The sequence below is a fragment of the Rana temporaria genome, chromosome 12, assembly GCF_905171775.1.
Source record: "Rana temporaria chromosome 12, aRanTem1.1, whole genome shotgun sequence".
NCBI lineage: Eukaryota > Metazoa > Chordata > Amphibia > Anura > Ranidae > Rana > Rana temporaria.
Window position 1 is genome coordinate 80,949,325 of NC_053500.1, and position 21,869 is coordinate 80,971,193.

A 21,869-nucleotide genomic window follows, 5' to 3' on the forward strand; every position below is an offset into this window, starting at 1 on the left:
AAGATTTGTTTTTCCATCACCACCTGATAAGTATCTCACCTGGGACATCCCCGGACCCTCTTATGTCTAAAATCATCCTATGTCCACTAGGGGCATAGGATGACTGAGAAATGATATCTTGGACTACCTGAGATGGGATTATTATGTAATTATTATCCACAATATATTCCAGGATATCTGTAAAGAACTATTTACTGTTTGTTGATTCTGAACTCAATGGTAAGAGTGACTCATTCATAATGTTGGGACACATACTGTTAGATGCTAATACCATCACCTCCAGCCATCTGTCTGTTCTCTGTGCTAATTGACCCTGCTATTGTGTGAAGATGTCATGTGTTTACACTTATGATAATGTATATTGTATAGCAGGTAAGCGGAGACGTGACGTCTACCCTGAAAGGTCATATCTATGAGTCGCCTAGTCTGGGTAAATGATTAGTTAATTAGCTCATGTTAATTTATGTTCTGGTTACCTCCTCTTTAAACTGTATATAAGGTTGTATTCTTGGTTCTATTAAACACTCCATGTTCAGCAGACAAACAAGTCTTGTCTCGTTGTGTGCTTGAAAGCAGCTGGAATATCTGATATCTATATCTAGACTGATATGAAGCGGTATATGACGGAAGCACTCAAGCGGAGTGTGGGACGTTCTGAAACAGTATCCATTTACTCTCTTTCTACTTTGGACTATTTGCTTTGATCCATGTATGGTCTCCCATGGACCAGGACTGTCAAACTCCATGCACACTCTGGATATCAAATTATGGTTTACAAAAGTGAGAGGGAGGTTACAGGACATTGTTTTGCATTCAAATCTCTCGAGTTTCATGTCACATACATACTGTGACTGTACCTTTCAATTCCATATACCTCCTCTAGATCACTGTTGACCCAGGGTGTTGTCCCTGTCCCCTTTTCATATCTCAGCATTTCCCCCTTTTGGATACATCAAGGTATTAACACCTACCACAATATGTCAGTGTGCCTCTTTCCCAGGATCCAGGTCTGTTCTTCCTAGGATCCATTTCCCATTGGGAGCCAACTTAGCTCCACATCTGTCAGAAACCATGAATCAGGCCGAGACAGAAGTACAGTTAAATCACACTTAATAATAAAAAGATAAACAGAGTAAGCATAGTCAACACATAGCTAGAGTTCAGGAACCAGATCGGATAGTCAGCCAAGCCAAATGTCATAGAGCCAGAGAAGAACAGCAAGCAGGATCAGGAGCCAGAAGGGATGTCAGCCAAGCAAGTCTTCAACAGGAACGCAGGCGATAGTCTCTGTCATGTTGACCAAGGTGAAGACAGAGAGCAAGTGAACTGGAAGGCTTAAGTAGGCAGGACTAACGAGCCGGATCATCAACAGGTGATTCACTGTGGAGAGATAGGAGCTGCCAATAGCCGACAGCTGAACAACCAGCTCATAGAAGGAAGGGCTGAGCCCAGCTCTGACAGTACCCCCTCCTTAACGTGTAAAAGTGAAATTCCGCGCCTAACTAAATATATAAAGAAATTAAAATTATATATAGATATTTGTAAATATATACAAATATTTTGGGTGTATATAAATAAATTAAAAGCTGCTCCTCAATAACACAAGTGATATGTGGACATGATAGAATATAAATAGAGGGCGCTAGGCCCATACAAAATAAGTATAGTGCCGTGAAAAAGTATCTGTTTAACAATAAAATTGCAACATAGATAACACAAATAGTATATAAATAAGTCCCAACAATTGCAGTCAGAGCTGCACTTGAAACCACGCGAGTGAATTCAAATATGATCAAAAAATAATAAAAATAAAATAAAACAGTGAACAAAGTCCAATTGTAATGATACAGTAGTTCTGTGAAAGAAGAAATGCCACCACCGCTTCAATATAATTTTCAATTCCACCCAAGGTGCTTTAGATAAGGTTTGCTCTTACCAGAGCTCGTTGACCCCTTTAATGAAAAAGATGGTCAACTAAGCTTAAGCAGGATTGTGCCTGCAACACATGGAGATACGGACAGACCACTTTGCAAATCCAGGAACCTCACACGGGATTGTATGTAAAAGAAGAGAGGCCAGATAGCCAAATAGCGTGATACCGTTTTAATTAAAATTTTAAAATATACATAAAAAACAGCCAAATGGCTCCTTACATTAGGGGGTGCCCACCCGGCACTGAGGCTGCGGACCTGTCACCGCTCAAAGCGGTTCCTAAGTGGGATTCGCTGGGGAATGAAAGCCGCCGCTCACATGTATAGCCAGACGATCTCTCCGACAGTCCAAAGCACGGGGGGTACGTCACGTGACCAGGCTGCCTCCGACGTACGTTTCGTTATGTTAACGTCATCAGGGGGGCGTACCTGGTCACAAAGCATGATGGTAAATGTAGTCGAGAAAACGCAATGATTGGTGGACTGAAACTAATTGCAAATACAGCCTCGGTGCCGTGTGTCATCAATAAAATACAACACCGTAGGTAAATTACATTACATTAAATTAATCATATTTAAACAAGAAATTAGAGAGATACACAAAAGTTTAGGATTGCCAAACAACATGAATTCAAGAGTATTACACTGTTGAAATACATATTAGATAAAATACAGATCTCGCATCCCTCCGGACGTGCAGATTCAATAATCAGTGCCAAAAAACAATATAACTTAACTCCATAAAAATTAGATCGTGATCACTAGAGATGATTATTAATGGAAAATCAACTTGATTAAACCAAAAATAAATATATATAATTATAAAAAATATATAAAAAATATATATATATAAAAATATATATATATATAAAAAAAAAAAAAAAAAAAAAAAACAGACTCAAACAGGGTAAAAAGGATTATCTCACAATAGTTGGTGATGTATCACAAATGTCACTGGATCCCTCCAGACATGTAATGTGGATGAATGGAGATTATAAAAGTATTCAAAATGATTAGATCTTATCTACAATTAGGGTATGGAATACCTAGATATAATGATGATCTCTAAAAGAGGGGGATCTCACTATTGGCTAACCCCAGCCAAATTCCAGCGTGCAAAAATGAATTATATAAATAAAACCATTGGTAAATATCTAACAATCCTAAATTGTCACTAACGACTATAGATTATTAGATAAAAAATAAATATAATTAGAAAAATTAGTGCATAAATGAGGAGAAGGAGATGAATAAGAGGGGTGAGGAACTGGAGACTGAAAAGAGGAGAGAACACTCAATCATCGGTTAGAAAACAATTGAGGTCCAACTCCACATTCAGTCCCAAAGGTTGCATGGTACGTAATCTGTGTACCCATTTCATTTCGTTTTGGGAAACACTACGTAACATATGTGTACCTCGCCAGTTCCTTTCGATTTTGTCTATGCCATAGAACTTACATAAACTAGGGTCACTTCCATGGTGATTGGCGAAGTGTCTTGAGACACTATGGTTAGGGAAACTTTTTCTAATATTTGTTAAGTGTTCATTAATGCGGGTCTTGAGTTGGCGAGTGGTCCGGCCAACGTACTGTAAATGACATGGGCATTCGAGCACATAAGTAACATGATCAGATCCACATGTGATTAGGGGTTTGATCTTAAAAGATTCGCCTGTTACATTAGAACTGAACTCAATTTTTTTCTTTTTATCACCAGGGTTCCGTGTAGTTCTACACGCTTTACACCTAGTGCAATGGTGAAAACCAGATCCATCCAAAAAGGTCACCAATTTCTTTGGTGGATCAGGAACATTGGGAGCAATTTTGTTCCTGAGGCCTGGAGCCCTCTTATAAATGAACTTTGGCACCTTTGGGATGGATGTGATCAGGTCTTTGTCTTTCCTCAAAATATGCCAATGTCGTTTAAACACAGCTTCTACCTGTCGATATTGCCTATGAAATCCACTAATAAAAGGTACTTCATTTTTATACTCTTTTCTCGGTTTGGGGACCAATAAAGATTGTCTATCGAGAACTGCCACTTGATTGTACGCTTGGTTTAGTGTAGTTTCAGAGTAACCTTTTTCTAAAAATCTAGTGGTTAGTATGTTAGCCTGAGTCTCAAAATCATCGTTATTATCACAGTTCCGTTTTAACCTCATATATTGCCCTTTCGGGACTGCTCCTATCCAGGAGGGATGGTGGCAACTATGAGTGGGTACAAACCCATTCCGGTCCGTAGATTTAAAGTAGGTAAGTGTTTCAAATTTCAAGTCATTCTTTTTAATAGTAAGATCCAAATAGTTTACCAGACTTTTACTGGTTTCAGCTACAAAAGTAAGTCCATAATTATTTAAATTCATTTGGGCAATGAATATCTCGAGAGATTCCTCAGAACCTTTCCAAAAAAGAATGATATCGTCGATGTAGCGTTTGTAAAAATGCAAAGATTCTGGTCTGTTTGAAAAAATTGTCTCATGTTCCCACTTATTCAAAACAATGTGTCGCAAATATTGTTTTGAATAAGTGGGAACATGAGACAATTTTTTCAAACAGACCAGAATCTTTGCATTTTTACAAACGCTACATCGACGATATCATTCTTTTTTGGAAAGGTTCTGAGGAATCTCTCGAGATATTCATTGCCCAAATGAATTTAAATAATTATGGACTTACTTTTGTAGCTGAAACCAGTAAAAGTCTGGTAAACTATTTGGATCTTACTATTAAAAAGAATGACTTGAAATTTGAAACACTTACCTACTTTAAATCTACGGACCGGAATGGGTTTGTACCCACTCATAGTTGCCACCATCCCTCCTGGATAGGAGCAGTCCCGAAAGGGCAATATATGAGGTTAAAACGGAACTGTGATAATAACGATGATTTTGAGACTCAGGCTAACATACTAACCACTAGATTTTTAGAAAAAGGTTACTCTGAAACTACACTAAACCAAGCGTACAATCAAGTGGCAGTTCTCGATAGACAATCTTTATTGGTCCCCAAACCGAGAAAAGAGTATAAAAATGAAGTACCTTTTATTAGTGGATTTCATAGGCAATATCGACAGGTAGAAGCTGTGTTTAAACGACATTGGCATATTTTGAGGAAAGACAAAGACCTGATCACATCCATCCCAAAGGTGCCAAAGTTCATTTATAAGAGGGCTCCAGGCCTCAGGAACAAAATTGCTCCCAATGTTCCTGATCCACCAAAGAAATTGGTGACCTTTTTGGATGGATCTGGTTTTCACCATTGCACTAGGTGTAAAGCGTGTAGAACTACACGGAACCCTGGTGATAAAAAGAAAAAAATTGAGTTCAGTTCTAATGTAACAGGCGAATCTTTTAAGATCAAACCCCTAATCACATGTGGATCTGATCATGTTACTTATGTGCTCGAATGCCCATGTCATTTACAGTACGTTGGCCGGACCACTCGCCAACTCAAGACCCGCATTAATGAACACTTAACAAATATTAGAAAAAGTTTCCCTAACCATAGTTTTTCAAGACACTTCGCCAATCACCATGGAAGTGACCCTAGTTTATGTAAGTTCTATGGCATAGACAAAATCGAAAGGAACTGGCGAGGTACACATATGTTACGTAGTGTTTCCCAAAACGAAATGAAATGGGTACACAGATTACGTACCATGCAACCTTTGGGACTGAATGTGGAGTTGGACCTCAATTGTTTTCTAACCGATGATTGAGTGTTCTCTCCTCTTTTCAGTCTCCAGTTCCTCACCCCTCTTATTCATCTCCTTCTCCTCATTTATGCACTAATTTTTCTAATTATATTTATTTTTTATCTAATAATCTATAGTCGTTAGTGACAATTTAGGATTGTTAGATATTTACCAATGGTTTTATTTATATAATTCATTTTTGCACGCTGGAATTTGGCTGGGGTTAGCCAATAGTGAGATCCCCCTCTTTTAGAGATCATCATTATATCTAGGTATTCCATACCCTAATTGTAGATAAGATCTAATCATTTTGAATACTTTTATAATCTCCATTCATCCACATTACATGTCTGGAGGGATCCAGTGACATTTGTGATACATCACCAACTATTGTGAGATAATCCTTTTTACCCTGTTTGAGTCTGGTTTTTTTTTTTTTTTTTTTTATATATATATATTTTTTTATATATATATATTTTTTATATATTTTTTATAATTATATATATTTATTTTTGGTTTAATCAAGTTGATTTTCCATTAATAATCATCTCTAGTGATCACGATCTAATTTTTATGGAGTTAAGTTATATTGTTTTTTGGCACTGATTATTGAATCTGCACGTCCGGAGGGATGCGAGATCTGTATTTTATCTAATATGTATTTCAACAGTGTAATACTCTTGAATTCATGTTGTTTGGCAATCCTAAACTTTTGTGTATCTCTCTAATTTCTTGTTTAAATATGATTAATTTAATGTAATGTAATTTACCTACGGTGTTGTATTTTATTGATGACACACGGCACCGAGGCTGTATTTGCAATTAGTTTCAGTCCACCAATCATTGCGTTTTCTCGACTACATTTACCATCATGCTTTGTGACCAGGTACGCCCCCCTGATGACGTTAACATAACGAAACGTACGTCGGAGGCAGCCTGGTCACGTGACGTACCCCCCGTGCTTTGGACTGTCGGAGAGATCGTCTGGCTATACATGTGAGCGGCGGCTTTCATTCCCCAGCGAATCCCACTTAGGAACCGCTTTGAGCGGTGACAGGTCCGCAGCCTCAGTGCTGGGTGGGCACCCCCTAATGTAAGGAGCCATTTGGCTGTTTTTTATGTATATTTTAAAATTTTAATTAAAATGGTATCACGCTATTTGGCTATCTGGCCTCTCTTCTTTTACATACAATCCCGTGTGAGGTTCCTGGATTTGCAAAGTGGTCTGTCCGTATCTCCATGTGTTGCAGGCACAATCCTGCTTAAGCTTAGTTGACCATCTTTTTCATTAAAGGGGTCAACGAGCTCTGGTAAGAGCAAACCTTATCTAAAGCACCTTGGGTGGAATTGAAAATTATATTGAAGCGGTGGTGGCATTTCTTCTTTCACAGAACTACTGTATCATTACAATTGGACTTTGTTCACTGTTTTATTTTATTTTTATTATTTTTTGATCATATTTGAATTCACTCGCGTGGTTTCAAGTGCAGCTCTGACTGCAATTGTTGGGACTTATTTATATACTATTTGTGTTATCTATGTTGCAATTTTATTGTTAAACAGATACTTTTTCACGGCACTATACTTATTTTGTATGGGCCTAGCGCCCTCTATTTATATTCTACCCCCTCCTTAACGACCCCTTTCTTTTGGAGGACCACCGGGCTTGAGGGGAACTGCCTATGGAAATCACGGAGGAGGACAGGGGCATATACGTCCGAGGATGAGACCCAAGAGCGTTCCTCCTGACCGTAACCTTTTCAATGCACTAAGTACTGTATGCGCCCACGGAACCTACGGGAGTCAACAATGGACTGTGCTTCATACTCCTCATGGTTCTCAACCTGTATAGGGTGAGGACGTGGCACCAAGGTGGTAAAGCGGTTGCAGACCAAAAGTTTCAATAAGGAGACATGAAACACATTTGAGATACGCATACTAGAAGGAAGGTCCAACGCGTAAGCCACTGGGTTAATGCTGCAAAGGATACGTAAAAGCCCAATAAATTGAGGTGCGAACTTTAGAGTAGGAACATGAAGTCGGAAGTTGCGAGATGACAGCCAGATCCTGTCCCCAACCTGGTAGGAAGGCGCAGGCAGGCATCTGCGGTCAGCATGGAGTCTGTATCTATCGTTAGCATGTCGCAAAGCCTCCTGGACTTGTGCCCAAGTGGAACAAAGACCACGGAGATGCTCCTCTAACGCAGGAATACTCTGTGGAACAAATGAGTCAGGCAACATGGAAGGTTGGAAACCATAGTTCGCCATAAACGGGACAATCGGGAAGCAGAATTCAAGGCACTATTGTGAGCAAACTCAACTCATGGTAAGAGGTCTGACCAGTTGTTATGATGGTCAGAAATATAGCAATGTAGGAATTGCTCCAAGGACTGATTGGCTTGTTCTGCAGCCTCATTAGACTGTAGGTGATAAACAGAGGAGAAATCAAGCCGAATTCTCAACTGTGCACAAAAAGCTCTCCAGAACTGGGACACAAACTGACTACCCCTGTCTGAGACAATAACCTTGGGTAGTCCATGTAAGCGAAAGATCTCCAGAGAAAAAATAGAAAGCCAGTTCCTTAGAAGTGGTCAACTTCTTAAGTGGAATAGAGTGAGACATTTTCAAGAACTGATCAACCACCATAAGGATAACTGTGTTGCCCTGGGAGTTAGGTAACTCCATAATGAAATCCATAGACAGGTGGGTCCAGGGCCTCTCTTCATTGGGTATGGGTTGTAGGAGGCCCATTGGAAGGTGTCGTGGAGTCTTAATCTGAGCACATACGGAACAGGCAGCCACAAAGGCGGTTACATCAGCACGTAGACTAGGCCACCAGAATTGTTGGGAAATGGCCCAAAAGAGTTGATTTTCTGGGACAAAGCAGCGGTCACACAGTTTCTCAGGAGGAGAAGTGAGACTGGTGCAAACTGTAGCCAGAATACGATCAGGAGGAATCACAGGAACTGGAACTGACACAGTCTTTGAAGTGGAGGAAAATTTTTGTGACAAGGCATCAGCCCTTACATTCTTAGGACCGGGTAAGAATGAGACAATGTAATTAAAACTTAACAAGAAAGGAGCCCATCCCACCCTTCTGGGGAGAGGCGTTTAGCCTCAGACAAGAATGTGAGATTCTTTTGGTCAGTAAGAATGAGAACCGGCACAGTGGTACCCTCAAGGAGATGTCTCCATTCATTCAGGGCCAAAATGATCGCCAACAGCTCTCTATCACCAATCTCATAATTGCACTTCGCAGGTGACAGTTTCTTGGAAAAGTAGCCACATGAATGCATAGTGCTCTCAGAGCTAGGACGTTGAGACAAAAGAGAGCCAACTCCAGTCTCAGAAGCATCAACTTCAAGGGTAAAAGGCAACGTAGGATCAGGATGTGCCAACACAGGAGCAGAAACAAAGGCAGCCTTGAGACTCTCAAAACTCTGAAAAGCCTTAAAGGACTCTGGAGACCAACTCTGTGGGTTACCGTCCTTTCTGGTCATATCAGTCAGGGGCTTGACAAGAGACGAGAAGTTACGAATAAACGTCCTATAATAGTTGGCAAAGTAAGGAAACAATGCAGAGGACTTAAACCCATGGGTTGAGGCCACTGTAGGACTGCTGAAAGTTTCTCTGGGTCCATCGAAAACCAGCAGTGGAAATTACATGCCCAGGAATTTAACCTGTTTACGATGGAATTCGCACTTCTCCAATTTACAATAGAGATGGTTCTCTCTTAGTTTCTGAAGCACAAGACAGACATCTGTGTGGTGGCTCTCCAGGGACTTGGAAAATATGAGGATATCGTCGAGATAAACCACCACACATAACTGCAACAAATCTCAGAGGAAATCGTTAAAAAACTCCTGGAAAACTGCCGGAACGTTACAAAGGCCAAAAGGCATTACGAGATACTCATAATGACCTGTTCTGGTATTAAACGCAGTTTTCCATTCATCGCCCTACTTAATCCTGATGAGAGTCTATGCCCCTCTCAAATCAAGCTTCGTGAAAACCGTTGCTCCCTTGAGGCTGTCAAATAATTCTGTAATCAATGAAATCGGATAGGCATTCTTAATCGTGACACGATTGAGACTCCTATAATCAATACAAGGTCTCAGGTAACCACTCTTCTTCTGACAAGTGCAGGATGAAAAAATTCATTTTGTTTCGTTTCGATCCGTTATTTAATTAAATTAAATTAGTTTAGTTAAGTTTGTTGCATTCATTACATTCGTTTCCGGGATTCATTTCGTATTCGAAAAAATTCGACCGCATTCGAAAAAACTCTACCGCATTCGAAATAATTCTAACGCATTCGAAAACAAATCTACCGAATTCGAAAAAAACTATCAAATTCGAAGTAATACTACCACATTTAGGCATCCATTTTTTGAAGCAGTGAAATCTATTCACTGCTTCGTTCTCCGGCATTCACGGAGGAGATTTTTCTCCTCTGTGTGATAGTTTATGAAGCGGAGTAGATCACTTCACCCTTGGAGGAGTGAAGTGATCTTCCAACGCTTCAAACAGTGGAGAACGGCCCCTGATACTGGAATCTCGTGAGACTTTACGAGATTACAGTACCAGAAATTCACAGAAATACAGAGATGTCAGTTTATTGAGCGGTGATAAATTATCACTGCTCAGTACACTGACAGCTGGCGTGGTTAACCACTTAAGCCCCGGACCAATATGCAGCTAAATACCCAGAGGTGTTTTTACAATTTGGCACTGCGCTGCTTTAACTGGTAATTGCGTGGTCATGCAATGTTGTACCAAAACGAAATTTGCGTCCTTTTCTTCCCACAAATAGAGCTTTCTTTTGATGGTACTTGATTGCCTCTGCGATTTTTATTTTTTGTGCTATAAACAAAAATAGAGCGACAATTTTGAAAAAAATGCAATATTTTTTACTTTTTGCTATAATAAAAATCCCCCAAAAATATATAAAAAAAATTGTTTTCCTCAGTTTAGGCCGATGCATATTATTCTACATATTTTTGGTAAAAAAAATTGCAATAAGCGTTTATCGGTTGGTTTGCGCAAAATTTATAGCGTTTACAAAATAGGGGATAGTTTTTTTTTTTTACTACTAATGGCGGCGATCAGCGATTTTTTTTTCGTGACTGCGACAATATGGTGGACACTTCGCACAATTTTGACACATTTTTGGGACCATTGTCATTTTCACAGCAAAAAATGCATTTAAAATGCATTCTTTATTGTGGAAATGACAGTTGCAGTTTGGGAGTTAACCACAGGGGGCCCTGAAGGGGTTATGTTTCACCTAGTGTGTGTTTACAACTGTAGGGGGGTGTGGCTGTAGGAGTGACGTCATCGATTGTGTCTCCCTATAAAGGGGATGACACGATCAATGCAGCCGCCACATTGAAGCACGGGGAAGCCGTGTTTACACGCGGCTCTCCCCGTTCTTCAGTTCCGGGGACCGATCGCGGGACCCCAGCGTCGATCGGGCCTGCGGGTCTCACGGTCCCGGAGCTTCGGACCGGGTCGCGGGCACGCCGGTACGTCCATCTGCCCAGCCGTGCCATTCTGCCGACGTATATCGTCGTGCGGCCGTCGTTAAGTGGTTAATGTAGCTAAAATAACGAGTCCCCCTGCATAATATATATATGTATACACACACATTGTATATACATGTATATAATACACACATTATATATATATATATATATACATACATGTACACATTATATATATGTATGTATATATATATGTATACACGTAAATATTACAGGGGGACATGGTTACAGTGTAGAAATTCCAATTTATTCTATACAAAATTCGAATTTGGGAAAATGGTTATATATATATATATATATATATATATATATATATATATATATATATATATATATATATATATATATAAATAAATATAAAACCATTTTCCGAAATTCGAATTTCGTATAGAATGATAGTTCATTTCATATAGAATGATGTTCGTATAGAATGATTTTGAATTAGAATAGAAAATATTAGAATAGAATAGAAAATAGAAAATAATAGAATAGAATTGGACAACAATAGAACAGAATAGAATAAAATATAATATGTTTTTCTAGTTTATTATTTTCTATTCTAATCTTTTGTATTCAAATTCAAATTCATTGTATACGAAATTCGAATTTTGGAAGATGGTATATACACACACACACACACATTTTCTGTTCTGTTTTATTGTTTTTTTATGCTATTCTTTTCTATTCTATTCTAATCTTTTCAAATTCGATTTCATTCTATACGAAATTCTAATTTCAGAAGGTGTATATATTATTTTTTTTTAATTATATATTTTTCTATTCTTTTCTATTCAAATTCAAATTCATTCTATACAAAATTCGAACTTCTGAAGCCATCTTCCGAAATTCGAATTTGAATAGAAAAGATTAGAATAGAATAGAAAAGAATAGCATAGAAAAACAATAGAACAGAATAAAAAAAATGATATTTTATATATACCGTATTTATCGGCGTATAACGCGCACCCTAATTTTAGGAGGGAAGTTTTAGGAAAAAAACTTTCAACAGCCCCTTTTATATTCACATATTTGCACATTACACAGATCCCAGCACATTACACATAGATCCCAGCACATTACACATAGATTCCAGTAACTAGATTCCAGTAACTATGCAGGAAGCATCTATTTTTTAGGTTAGCCTGAGCCGCTCCACTCACCCAGCTTCGGTGTCAGCCGATACCCGCTTTCCCGCGCCGAGTTTGAATACTGCGCCGGCATATACCGAGCGCAGTACACTCGCGTATAGTCGGCAATGCTCGCGCTCACGTCCTGTACGTCCAGGACGTGAGCGCGAGAGGAGCCGAGCCTGCCCGACTATACACGAGTGTACTGCGCTCGGTATATGCCGGCGCAGTATTCAAACTCGCCGCGGGAAAGCGGGTATCGGCGTATATCGCGCACCCACGATTTTGCCCTGATTTTCCGATAAATACGGTATATATAATATTTCTATGCCATTCTTTTCTATTATTTTCTTTTCTATTCTTTTGTATTCTTTTTGATTCTAATTCATTCTATACGAAATTCAAATTTTGGAAGATGGCTTCAGAAGTTCGAATTTCGTATAGAATGATTTTTCTAATTCGGTAGATTTTTTTCAAATGCAGTAGAATTTTTTCGAATGCAGTAGATTTTTTCTAATCTAATAAATTTTTTCAAATTTGATCGATTTTTTTTAAATTCTAATATGAAACTAATCTTTTATAATCTTTTCTATTCAAATTCGATTTCATTCAATAAGAAATCCGAATTTCGTATAAAATGAATTCAAATTTGAATAGAAAAGATTAGAATGGAATAGAAAAGAAAAACAAGAGAATATAATAAAATATAATATATATTATAATTGATTCTATTCTGTTCTATTGTTTTTCTAGTTTATTAACTTTTCTATTATTTTCTATTCTATTCTAATCTTTTCTATTCCAATTCGATTCCATTCTATATGAAATTCGAATTTTGGAAAATGGTTATATGTAAAAAAAAAAAATCGAATGTGATAGTTTTTTCTAATTTAGTAGATTTTTTTCAAATGCGGTAGAATTTTTTCGAATGCAGTAGATTTTTTTCTAATCGAAATACATTTTTCAAATTTGGTCGACTTTTTAGGAATTCGGTCAAAATTTTTTCAAATTCTAATATGAAACGAATCTTTTATAATGTTTTCTATTCAAATTTGATTTCAATCAATAAGAAATTCGAATTTCGTATAAAATGAATTCAAATTTGAATAGAAAAGATTAGAATGGAATAGAAAAGAAAAACAAGAGAATAGAATAAAATATAATATACCGTATTTGCCGGCGTATAAGACGACTAATTTTACAGCTAAAATGTTGGTTTTGGGATATACTCACTGTATAAGACGACCCCCTTCCTACTAGTCATGCCTCACCTCACTGTGCCATTACATGCCAGACTGTGCACCATTACATGCATCACTGTGCCCAATTACATGCATCACTGTGCCCAATTACATGCCTCACTGTGCCCAATTACATGTCTCACTGTGCGCCACTACATGCCTCACTGTGCCCAATTACATGCTTAACTGTGCCCCACTACATGCCTCACTGGGCGCCACAACATGCCTCACTGTGCCCAATAACTTGCCTCAGTGTGTCACTGCTTACCTTATCCGTGACATGCAGACCGCGTCCGTCCATTTTTCAAAAGCCGATGCCCTCTCGTCCTCGGTCTCGGACGAGAGGGCATCCGTGATAGGCGGAATACTAAACACAGTGTCTCCTGGGAAGCGGAGTGTTCGGCCTATCACGGAACAGCAGAAAGAGGGGCGCGGCTTTTCAAAAAAGGACGGCCGCGATCTGCATGTCACGGTCCCGGATAAGGTAAGCATTAGTTTACCGGCGTACAAGACGACCCCCGACTTTGAAGAAGAATTTCAGGGGTTAGAAAGTCGTCTTATACGCCGGAAAATACTGTATATTATAATTGATTCTATTCTGTTCTATTGTTTTTCTATTCTTTTATATTTTAGTTTCCATAAATTTAAATTATTTTCCAATCTATTCTAGAATTCAAATTTATACTAATCGAATTTCGGAAGACTGTCATGTTCTATTTTATTACATTCTATTAACTTCTATTCTGTTCTTTTTGATTCTTTTGCTTTATTGTTTTATATTCTATTTTATTGTAGTTTTTAGAAAATCGATTTCTATTTTTTCAAATTCGATTCGAATTCGTTTTCGAATTCGATTCGAATTCGAATTTCGTTCGCGTTTTTCGAATTTGTTTAAATTCGTTAAATCTGTAATTCGGAATGGCAAACTGATCCATTTGGTGATCCAGGTCATCTAATCTGGAAAAAATATTACCAACAAGTGGATTGACTGCATCTTTAGAATTCATGGCCTTCGCCTACTGTCAAAAACCATGAATCAGACAGAAACAGAAGTACAGTTAAATCTCACTTGTTTAATAATAAAAAGATAAACAGAGTAAGCGTAGTCAAAACATAGCCAGAGTTCAGGAACCAGATCAGATAGTCAGCCAAGCCAAAGTCATAGAGCCAGAGAAGAATATAGTAGAACAGCAAGCAGGATCAGGAGCCAGAAGGGATGTCAGCCAAGCAAGTCTTCAACAGGAACGCAGGCGACAGTCTCTGTGATGTTGACCAAGGCGAAGGCAGAGAGCAAGTGAACTGGAAGGCTTAAGTAGGCAGGACTGACAAGCCGGATCATCAACAGGTGAGTCACTGTGGAGAGATAGGAGCTGGTAATAGCCGACAGCTGAGCGGCCAGCTCAGAGAGGGAAGGGCTGAGCCCAGCCCTGACAACATCCTATTCACATGTATGTAACTTCTATGTTTCAACTGTCACTGGATGGTGAACATTGAGTTTATCACAGTATGATTGACACATTGTAAATGATTACGTTGTTATCGATTGCTATTCCATTTATGTGTTTTTAAAATAATACATTGTTTACTTTTTTTACTTGCACAGTGGGCTGTGTATTTCCTTTCCTCTATCCCCTTTATGTCATTGGAGTTGGTTTAGCAATCAAACACTGCTGACTGCTTTGTTTCCAGGGCTACCTGAGCAGAGAGCTGGTGACTGTCAGTCACCACTGTCTGCTCTGCCCCCTCTCCTCCTCGCTCACTGGAGCACTGAGCTGTGGAAGAGGCAGGGGAGGCCAGCTCAGGCTCTCAGCAGCTCGCTGAGGGGCTGAGCCAGGTGATCCATAGAAGTACAGCCAAACGAGCTTTGGCTGTACTTCTCATTTAATTTGGCGATTATGTGGCAATTGAGGTTTAATGTTAATAAATGTAAAGTTATGCACTTGGGAGCTAAAAAAATGCATGCATCATACATATCATAAGCTTAATAATGGCATGCAATGCCAAGCTGCGGTTTCCAAAGCGAGCAAAGTCCTTTCTTGTATTAAGAGAGGTATGGACTCCAGAGAGAGAGATATTATTTTGCCCCTGTACAAATCATTAGTAAGACCTCATCTGGAATATGCAGTTCAGTTTTGGGCTCCAGTTCTCAAGAAGGATATTGGGGAACTGGAGAAAGTGCAGAGAAGAGCAACCAAACTGATAAGAGGCATGGAGGAGCTCAGCTATGAGGAAAGATTAGAAGAACTGAATTTATTCCCTCTTGAGAAGAGGAGAATAAGGGGGGATATAATCAACATGTACAAATATATAAGGGGTCCATCTAGTGAACTTGGTGTTGAGTTATTCACTTTACGGTCAACACTGAGGACAAGGGGGCACTCTTTAAGTTTAAAGGAAAAGAGATTTCACCTCCAAATACGGAAAGGTTTCTTCACAGTGAGAGCTGTGAAAATGTGGAATAGACTCCCTCCAGAGGTGGTTCTGGCCAGCTCAGTAAAGTGCTTTAAGAAAGGCCTGGATTCTTTCCTAAATGTACATAATATAACTGGGTACTAACATTTATAGGTAAAGTTGATCCAGGGAATATCCGATTGCCTCATGGGGGATCAGGAAGGAATTTTTTCCCCCTGCTGTAGAAAATTGGATCATGCTTTGCTGTTTTTTTTTTTTTGCCTTCCTCTGGATCAACTGTGGGTATAGAATTGGGTATATGTGATTGTACGATATTATTATTGTTTTATTTCTTGCGGTTGAACTTGATGGACTTGTGTCTTTTTTCAATCTGACTAACTATGTAACTACTATGTAACATACTAGGAGGGGAACAGATGGGGGAGTCAATGGTGGAGAAGGAACTGGATGTTCTGGTAGATCATAAACGTAATAATGGCACGCAATGCCAAACTGCAGTTTCTAAAGCAAGCAAAATAAGTTTTTGTAATTAAAATAGTTATAGACTCCAGAGAGAGAGAGACATAATATTGCCCCCCCTTTAGGTTATTACACAGAGCAAGGAAGGCACTCTTTATGTCTGTAAGAGAAGGGATTTAACCTTCACATACACAGTAATAGCTGTGAAAATGTAGAATAGACTCCCTCAAGAACTGGCTCTACCCAGATCAGTAGATTATTTAAAAAAAGAGCTGGATACATTCCTAAATGCACAAAATATAACTGGATAATAACATTTATAGGTAATAACACCAGAGGTAGTTGATCCAAGGAATATCCGATTGCCTTGTGGGAGATCAGAAAGGATTTTCCCCCCACTGGAATGAATTGGATTATACTTTATTGTTTGTTTGTTTTTTTGCATTCCTCTGGATTAACTGTGGGTGTAGTGTATATGCAGTTTTTTTATTTGTGTATTTTTAAAATTTATGTTATTGGTTGAACTAGATGGACTAGTGTTTATTTCTCACCCTGACTATGTGACTATGTAACTATATAATTTTGTGTGAAGGGAAATGTATTTAAAAATATATAGCCTTTTGTGTAAACAAAAAGGAAAAGGGATAGATATTTAATTAGATCTTGGATTTGGGATTTACTGTGTGATTGATAACACTGCATGGAAAATGTGCCCTTTTGCCTCTGCCATCTCAAAGCATAGGCCTGCTTTGCCTAATCGTAGGTGTGGCAGTAACTAAATGCCCTGTTCTGGGAATTGCCAAAGCTGGTCTCCCAGCTCAAAAAACTTTAATAGCCAAATGCTGTTACAGCTAGAGTCATAATTTGTAACAAAAATGTGCAAAGTGTAATTAGCAAAGTGCAAGTCAAATGAGTGAAACGCCTTTGCCTTTTGTCTAAACTAATATTGTCTAAGTCAGCCGTTCTCAACTTTTTTACCCCAGAGGAACCCTTATAATGGTGGCTTGCGAGTGGGGGTCCAGGTGCCACATGTACACACAGCTAAAAAGATCGCTGGGCACATGCAGCTGTCTATGCTAAGTAATATTGACCCAGAAAATTTCCAGATACCATCAGATGAAAGGTCCATCAGCCACAATCCAAGGAAACCCTAGCAACCTTTGGAGGAACCCTAGGGTTCCAGGAAACCCTAGGTGATAATAAATAGTTTAAATTATTGTCTGCAATGTAGAGTCCAGAACACTTCCATTGCAGAATATACATATGTTTGTTTCAAAGCCTATAGAACAGTGGTTCTTAACCTGGGTTCGATCGAACCCCAGGGATTCGTGAGTCAGTCTCGCGGGTTCGGTGGAGGTCAAGACACACACCTGACTCATATGATTCGTGATGACACGCCCCGCTTGTCCATCATTGTCTGCAGGTGATCACGCAACATTGCTTGGCCTATCTGCAGGGAATTTGGGGCGCCCAGTAGTCGAATTGTAACTGTCGTGATGGTACGTTGTGTGATTTCTTTCTTAATATTTTAATCCCTTCATACTAACTATGTCGAGCAAAAAAAGAAAGTTGGTCGGACAAATATGTACAATATGGATTCACATGTATAACGGAATGATTTGCAATGCCAAGTTGAGCAATTCTAGTCTAGCATCGGCAAAACTAAGAGAACACTTCCTTAAGCTGCATGGAGATGGAAAATACAAGAACACAACGCTTGCTGAATTCAAGGTGAGGAGAGCCAGATTCGATGAAAAGGCTAGTCTGCCTGTTCTGGGCTTTGTACCCATCAACAAACCGATCCTCATAGCATCGTATGAAGTTGCTTACCTGATCGCAAAGCAGGGCAAACCACACACCATTGGTGAAACACACATAAAACCAGCTGTGTTGAAGATGGCGAATATCATGCTGGGAAAAGCGTCTGAAGTTAAGTTATCCCAAATTCCTCTTTCAAATGACACCATCAGCGACAGAATAGAGGACATGAGCAAAGACATCTTGGCTCAAGTTCGTTGCAGATCTGATTTCAAGCCCGGCAAAATTCAGCCTTTAACTTGGCGAGACCACAGACGTTTCCAATCTAAGCCAGCATGCAGTATTCGTGCGCTATGTGAAAGACGATGTGATAAAGGAAGATTTTTTATTTTGTAAGCCTCTTACAACAACAACTATGGCAGCCAATGTGAAGAAACTTGTGGATGACTTCTTTAAATACAACAATCTTTCGTGGGATATGGTTTCGGCAGTTTGTTCGGATGGAGCTCCAGCCATGCTGGGAAGAAAGTCTGGTTTTGGTGCACTAGTGAAAGCCGATGCACCACACATTGTATTCTGCACAGGCATGAGTTGGCAACAAAAACCTTGCCTCCAAAACTGGCAGAAGTATTAAAAATTGTAGTGGAATGCGTGAACTATGTGCGAAATAGTGCTCTGAGGCACCGCATCTTCAGGGGGCTGTGTAAAGAAATGTGATCTTAATTCGAGGTACTTCTGTACCATTCTAACGTTCGGTGGTTATCCCGGGGACAGGTGCTGAATCGTGTTTTTGCAGTGCGTGTGGAATTAGCCCTGTTTTTGCAAGAGCACCAACATTGTCATGCAGATTGCTTCAAAAATTTTGAGTTCATTCTCATTTTAGCGTACATGACTGATATCTTCGCAGCTCTTAATCATCTCAATCAACAGATGCAGGGCGGTGGAGTCAACATCATCGAAGCGGAAGAAAACCTGAAGGCTTTTCAAAAAAGCTACCGTTATGAAAACGACGAATAGAGAACGATAACTTCGCAAACTTTCCCCTGCTAGACGACTGTGTAAGTAAGATCGAAGATGTATCTGGAATCAGAGACATTTCTGTACCCGCGGAACTGAAGCAAGCAATTGCCACGCACTTAGATGAGCTTGCAAAGTCTCTCGACAGATACTTCCCTACAAGAGAGTAATATCCAGCATGGGTGAGACAGCCGTTCACGTTTAGTGTTGAGACAACAGATGTCAATGATGAAAAGGTAGTATGAATCCGCGCCACGGAAAAAATATATGTATATAGGTTTTGCAGAGAGGACAATGAAATGAATGCAAATAAATGCAAATAAGTATAAAAGAATATCGGTTACAGTGGCTGCCCCTACAAAAGTATCCCACCGGGGTGGAATATAAATATGAGAAAAAGGGGGTTGGTAGGTGGTGGCGCCTGCTGTGTAGATTATACCTTAATTGTGCTGATGTTAATAAAGTGAAATATAAAGTGAAATATGTAAATACTTCTTAGATTACATTAAGTGAAAAAATATATACAAATGAAAATAAAAATATAAAATATATATATATTAGTAAATAAATGTGTCACACATAGATCTGGTAATGCTCAATACATGCATAAAGTCCATATGATATTGCATAAAGTCCATAAAGTGATTACCGTGCTGAATAATTAATTTTCTAAAGATATATTGCTGTATTATAAAGTGCTGATTAATCCGTGCAAAAGGTGCTGCATGCCACTCTTGATAGAATTCCAGGTGATTCACTCTGTGCACCCTTCCTCTGTGTTCAGGTGTTTCCCGCACTCACCAGATTAAAATCCCCTCCTGGGGTAGCAGGCATCCACAGTGTACGCCCTGTGCTGCGTTTTGGCAAATGTTTGCTTGTTCCCCTGTATATGGCCTTTTTATCCAGAAGCCACTCAAAAGAAGGAAGAAAGGATGCCCAAATAGTGTGATACCGTTTGTGAGTACCCAGTGATTTTATTTAATAAACATCGGTTTTTAAACGGTATCACACTATTTGGGCATCCTTTCTTCCTTCTTTTGAGTGGCTTCTGGAAAAAAAGGCCATATACAGGGGAACAAGCAAACATTTGCCAGAGCGCAGCACAGGGCGTACACTGTGGATCCCCAGGAGGGGATTTTAATCTGGTGAGTGCGGGAAACACCTGAACACAGAGGAAGGGTGCACAGAGTGAATCACCTGAAATTCTATTAAGAGTGCCATGCAGCACCTTTTGCACGGATTAATCAGCACTTTATAATACAGCAATATATCTTTAGAAAATTAATTATTCAGCACGTTAATCACTTTATGGACTTTATGCAATATCATATGGACTTTATGCATGTATTGAGCATTACCAGATCTATATGTGACACATTTATTTACTAATATATATATTTCATATTTTTATTTTCATTTGTATATATTTTTTCACTTAATGTAATCTAAGAAGTATTTACATATTTCACTTTATATTTCACTTTATTAGCATCAGCACAAATAAAGTATAATCTACACAGCAGGCGCCACCACCTACCAACCCCCTTTTTCTCAGATGTCAATGATGAATACCTCGATGAAATCATTGAACTTCAGCAGAGCCAGGTTCAACAGCAACTCTTCAGAACAACAACGCTCTCAATGTTTTGGTGTCAACAAATGGTAACGTACTCTGTTATTGCTAAGAAAGCTCTGGAGAGTTTCATACCGTTTGTTACAACATATCTTTGCGAGCAATCCTTTTCGAGGATGCTGGACATAAAAACGAAGAAAAGGAACAGACTTTGTTGCGAAAATGACATGAGAGTGGCACTTGCCAAGGTAAAGCCGCGCATTTCTGAACTGGTCTCTGAAAGACAACAGCAGAAGTCACACTGATTTGCAGTAAATATTCATTATTGTGTTTTTGTTTTTGTGTGAAAATCATGTTTTAATGGTTTTGTTCTTTGTTCTTAATGGTTTTGTTCTTTAATGGTTTTGTTCATTTTGTGCACCTATGTATAAATATATATCTAAATATATACCTATGTTTTGAATTTGAAAAAATCATATTTTATTTTTCCAATTAAGAAGGGTTCGGTGAATGCACATATGAAACTGTTGGGGTTCAGTACCTCCAACAAGGTTAAGAACCACTGCTATAGATGTTGTATCTGTTCTTCCCCTTTATTCTTCTGCCCCAGTACACCCCTGCATATTGTGCCTTGTTTAAAGCGGAGGGCCACCCAAATTTTTTTTTTTAAAAGCCAGGAGCTACAAATACTGCAGCTGCTGACTTTTAATAAATGGACACTTACCTGTCCAGTGCGCCCACGATGTCGGCAGCCGAGGCCGAGCAATCACTCATCTCTCGGCTGCCCCTGCCGCCATCCTGGGTGAGGGAATCAGGAAGTGAAGTGTTGCGGCTTCACTGCCCGGTTCCCTACTGTGCATGCGCGAGCTGTCTCCTGGGACCAGTGTTTTTCCCAGAAGACAGCAGGGGGGGAGGTGGAAAGGGGAGTAACTTACTATTTCTGTAAGTGGTTGCAAATACCTGTATTATACAGGTATCTGCACCCCCTCCCCCCTGAAAGGTGCCAAATGTGACAGTGGAGGGGGGGGGGGGGTTTCCGAAAAGCGGAGGTTCACTTTTTGTGTGGACCTCCGCTTTAAATAAAGCAGTAATTGTAGAAAGAAATGTTTGGACAGC

General features: G+C 39.2%; 1 protein-coding gene across 1 annotated transcript in view; it reads right to left on the reverse strand.

Moving 5' to 3' along the window:
* The window catches only part of PPP1R1B (protein phosphatase 1 regulatory inhibitor subunit 1B), a 555,578-nt gene that overhangs the window by 345,585 nt on the left and 188,124 nt on the right, over positions 1-21,869 (reverse strand). The window lies entirely within an intron of this gene.